Source organism: Gossypium arboreum, chromosome 4 (genome assembly GCF_025698485.1).
Source record: "Gossypium arboreum isolate Shixiya-1 chromosome 4, ASM2569848v2, whole genome shotgun sequence".
NCBI lineage: Eukaryota > Viridiplantae > Streptophyta > Magnoliopsida > Malvales > Malvaceae > Gossypium > Gossypium arboreum.
Window position 1 is genome coordinate 24,317,532 of NC_069073.1, and position 5,272 is coordinate 24,322,803.

The 5,272-nt window shown below is 31.5% G+C and overlaps 1 non-coding gene across 1 annotated transcript; it reads right to left on the reverse strand.

The window, feature by feature from the left end:
* Nucleotides 1-4,003: 4,003 nt before the first annotated feature.
* LOC128292076 (small nucleolar RNA R71) lies at nucleotides 4,004-4,110 on the reverse strand. Its single transcript, XR_008282061.1, has one exon. It is a non-coding gene; the product is annotated as a small nucleolar RNA R71 (small nucleolar RNA).
* Nucleotides 4,111-5,272: the final 1,162 nt, after the last annotated feature.

Sequence of the window (5,272 nt, forward strand, 5' to 3'; positions counted from 1 at the left end):
TCAACAGGCCACGAAAAATGCCTCTAAGACATTCTTTTGAAATAGGAAGTACCAGCACAACTTTTAGGAGGTTAAATTTAGAAGAAGAGTCAAATCCAGAAACACAAACGACAGATTTTAGGACAAGTAGAGTCTCTGTCTCTTCTATCCCAACAACATTTAGAACCAATTTACAAGGAATAGATAATTCCTCAAATATAGCTCAACCTATCTATGCCTGACAGGAAGAGAGTCCCCAAAATTCACCTAATATGTCACCAACATATTCATCAATGACTAATAATGCAAGACAATGAGAAAATTCAAAAATATTTGTTCTAGAAAAATCTTTTGAGATAAATAAGGAATGGTGTAGAAAACACTTCTATTCCAACAAAAATAAGCAAAAAATAGAAGATTACTTTAAAAATTATAATGATAAAAAAGAAAGCATTCTTCAAGAATATTATGAAGTTATGAATATCCATAAATTTTATACAAAATTCTTTAAATGGTTTGAAAAATATTATTCAGAATCTGTTAATACAATAAAACATAATACTAGATGACAAACTAATAAAAGAGAAGTTGAATCTCAACATCCCATTTTAATGAAGGTTCAATATCTTCACAAATATACTAGAGTAAAAGCAAATCCTTTAAGAATGAGAGCTCCTGATGCAGGAGAACAAATCTCATCAAAAGATATTAAAATGATAGTAGAACAAAACAACTATACAAATATTGGTTTTTATACAATAGGAAAACAATTAGATTATATTGAGAATTTGGTAGAAAATCAACCGATTAAGAAAGAACCAGTAAAAGAGGTAAGAGAAAAAAGTTCTAAAGAACCAATATTTATACTTATGAAATTCCAAAACCTTTCCAAAAATCCAAAAATGATTTCTTAACAGAAATTCAAAATAGACTTGATGCTTTGGAAAGTTACAAGTTTGAATTAATTGCACCTAACACTCTAATGCAAGCCCAACATTCAGTAAATAAATTACACCAATCTTCCCAATCTAACTTTGAACAGTCAGCTGAACAACAAATTAACAAAATGGCTTGGAAAGAACCAAAAAGATTATATTATCCAAAAATCACTGCACCTAATCTTAATATAGAAGAAAAACTCATTTTCCAAAATAAATACAATGCTAATACAATTTATGAATGGAATATAGACGGAATGTCTGAATTTAATATTCTTAGATTATTACAACAGATGACAATGGTATTAAATGTTTATAAAACCCAAAACCAAAATGGATTAATCAGTGATCATGCTATAGTCAATATTTTAGTTGCTGGATTTACTGGTCAATTACAAGGATAGTGGGACTATGCACTCACTAAGACCTAACAAGAAGAAATCTTGAAAGCAATAAAAAAAGATGATGAAGGAAGAATTATTTTGGATGAACAAGGAAGAAAAATCCAAAATGCAGTAGCAACTTTAATTTTCTCAATCTCTAAACACTTTATAGGAGATCCTTCTTATCTTAAAGATAGAAATTCAGAATTATTATCAAATTTAAAGTGCAAAAAATTAACCTATTTTAAATGACATAAAGATGTCTTTTTTACTAGATTTATGCAAAGATCTGATAACCAACAACCATTTTGGAAAGAAAAATTTCTAGCAGGACTTCCTACTTAACTAGGAGGAAAAGTTAGAAATTAAATAAGAGAAAATTACAGAGGTTCCGTACGAAAAACTTGTATTATTCTTTATGAAAAACTTACATATGGTGAATTAATTGGTTTCACACAAAAAGAAGGATTAAAAATTTGTCAAGATTTAAAATTAAAAAAATAACTTAAGAACGAAAGATATTAATGTAGAAAGGAATTAGAATCATTCTGCCAGTAATTTGACATTAGGAATGAACCTTCTTCTTCAAAAACATGTTGCCCTGTAAAACCAAAAAATAAGAGAAAGAGTATTTCAGAATATTATAAAAAAAACCTAAATATAGAAAATACTGAAAAGAAAAGAAACAAAAAAAAAGATAAAACAATAAAATGTTATAGATGTGTGATAAGATGTAAAAGTAACATATTTTAATCCCATTCTTAATGCATTTTTTGGATGATTAATGATGTAAATTAGTGAATTTGATGCTCCTAATCCTTTAAATTCATGTTTCTATACTTAGAGAGCATTTGGGAGTGAAAGGAATGAAAAACGAGCCAAAATCAGATGAATAGAGTTGTTTCCAGGATCCACACGGCTTGGGCATTTCCATATGGTCTAGCCATACACTTATGTAATAACTTGTGTCGATATCGTATCTTGCTTCCCAAATACGCGAAAAAACCCAATTTTTAAGCTTTCTGAGCATTCTAAAGTTTATAAATACCAATTAGAAGAAGACCTAAGGGAGCATTCAAAGAAGATTGAAGTAATTACTTGAAGGACACCATCAGAGCTAACTCAGAAGCGGATCTCCTTCAAGATTGAAGATTTCCTTTTTAACTTCTTTTGAAGTTTTGTTGAATTTCTTTATGTCTTTTAGTTTTTCTAACTTTGAGATGTTTTTATTTTAGATTATGAACTAAATTCCCTAGATACCTATGGAAAATGAAACTTATGATGAATCCTATTATTTGATTTCTGAATTACATGATAAATACTTGATTCTTGTTCTTAATTATGTATGCTTAATTCGTGTTTTAATATTATCAGGATATTAATTCATGTTTAATGTTCTTATTTCAGTAGAGCAAAAGTCCCTATTTAAGAGTAAATCTAGCATAATTGAATGGAGTTGTATGCAATCCTAGAAATAGGACAACATAAATCTACCAGATTAGAGTCAAATCTAATAGGGGAATCCATAGATCGAGTTAATGCAAAAATAGGGGTTTTAATTAGAAAGAGATTTCAGTTAATCAACCTAGAGTCAATTGTTCTTACTCTCGAAAGAGATATTAACATAATTTAGGGATTTCTACAGATCAAGACACAAGTGAATAAATCATTTAATTCAGATTTAGAATAATAGGAGAAGTCTAGGTGGATTCTTTCCTTGATATTGTCTTTCTCTTTGGTTATGTTTGATTATTTTCTATTTAATTTTCTGTTCGTTCTTAGTTAAATTAGATTAGTAAATTTAGATTAAAAACAATCATCTCAATTTATCGGCTAAATAATAGAAAAACGATAATTACTAGTACTTTTAGTCCTCGTGGATACGATATTCCCTACCCACCATAGCTATACTATTGTTCGATAGGTGCGCTTGCCTTTGTCATAATTATAGTTAGTTTAATGACCATGAAGTTTTTTGCGCCATTGTAGGGGACTAAAATATTAGGAACACTTGATTTTTATTAATTTATCCATTTATTTTTATTGCATTTTATTTTTGTTTTTAGTTTAATTTTTGTTTTCTAATTTTTGTTTTATTTGCTTCTAGCAAGTTCATTTAGTTTATGACTAGAAGAAACCAATCGGGACCATTACTATTTGACAGTGAAATTGAAAGTATAGCTCGTAGAAATCGTAGAGAAGCAAGGCTGAGTTGACAGAGTATAGTAGACGAGCAAGATGACGTTATTATTACTAAGGAGATGGGTGATAATTAGAATTATCAGTTACCTCCTGTAGTTGCTATGAATCCTGTAAATCCAAATCCTGCTCCTCGTACTATACACGATTATGCCAAGCCGACTCTAACTGGGGTTGAATCTAGTATTATGAGACCCACTATTGTTGCAAATAATTTTGAACTGAATCAGAACACTATTCAGATGGTACAACAATTTCTTCATTTTGATGGTTTGCAAGACGAAGATCCAAATACTCATTTGGCTAATTTTTTGGAAGTCAGTGACACTTTCAAGATAAACGGTGTTTTTGAAGATGCCATTTGCCTACAATTATTCCCTTTCTCGTTAAGGAACAAAGCTAAATAGTGGTTGAATTCTTTACCAACCACGAGGTTCTATCACTACATGGGATCAAATGATTGAGAAATTCCTGCTAAAGTGCTTCCCACCGGCTAAAACATCTAAGTTGAGGAATGATATCTCTTTCTTCGTGTAGATCAACTTAAAAACCCTATATGATGCATGAGAGGGGTATAAGGACTTATTGAGATGGTGCTCTCACTATGGGTTACCTCTATGGTTACAGGTTCAAACCTTTTACAAAGGTTTGAATCCCTTAACGAGACAGTTAGTCGATGCAGCAGCTGGTGGTACACTTAGCAATAAAACACTCGAAGCAGCTTATGAGTTTATAAAGGAGATAGCACTGAATAATTATTAGTGGCAAGTCATGAGGACAAAGCCGATGAAAGCAGCCGGTGTTTTCAACTTAGATGCGGTCACCATGTTATCGAATCAGGTAGAACTTTTAAATGAAAAAAATTGATGGTTTATATGGTCCTACAAAGTTACATTCGATGATGCAGTGTGATATGAATGGAGGAGGAATGAACAATCCAAAATATTTACCCTACAGTCTTAGCATAGAGAACGAACAAATCAACTGTATAGGTAATAATTCTAGACCTTAAAATAATCCTTACAGTAACACCTATAATGTAGGTTGGAGGAACTATCCCAATTTCTCTTAGAGTAGGCAAGGAAATCAGAGAGCACAACCCCCTCCAGGCTTCCAACAACAACCTTACCAGCAAGAGAAGAAGTCGAATCTCGAGGAGATGTTGATGAATTTTATCTCGGTGTCAGAAACCCACTTTCAAAACATTGAAGTAGCACTTAAAAATTAGCAAGAGTCAATACATGGACTCCAGAATCAAATCGGTCAACTCGCTAAATTGATTTCAGATGACCACAAGGTAGCTTGCCTAGCAACACTGAAACTAACCCTAGAGAGCAGCTTTATGCAATTACTATTGGCAATGAAGAAGGGATAGTTGAATCTGAATCAGAATTGAGGTGAAAAAGTGTGGCAAGTAATGGTAAGGTTGAGGTAAGCTAGAATGAGCAAAAACTGGTTGGTAAAGAATATAAACCTCAAGTGCCATATCCTAGCGCGACAAAGAAATACCACACGAATGAAAAATTTGGTAAATTTCTTAAACTTCTGAAAAAATTTCATATTAACTTACCGTTTATTGAAGCTCTTTCGTAGATGCCCAATTCTGTTAAATTTTTAAAGGAGCTTTTGGAAAACAAGAGGAATTTAGATGATTCGTCGCATGTGGAACTAAATGCAGTTTGCTCGACCATATTGCAAAACAAACTACCCAAAAAATTGAAAGATCCATGGAGTTTTACTATTCCTTATTTAATTGGTAGTTTAAATGTTAAT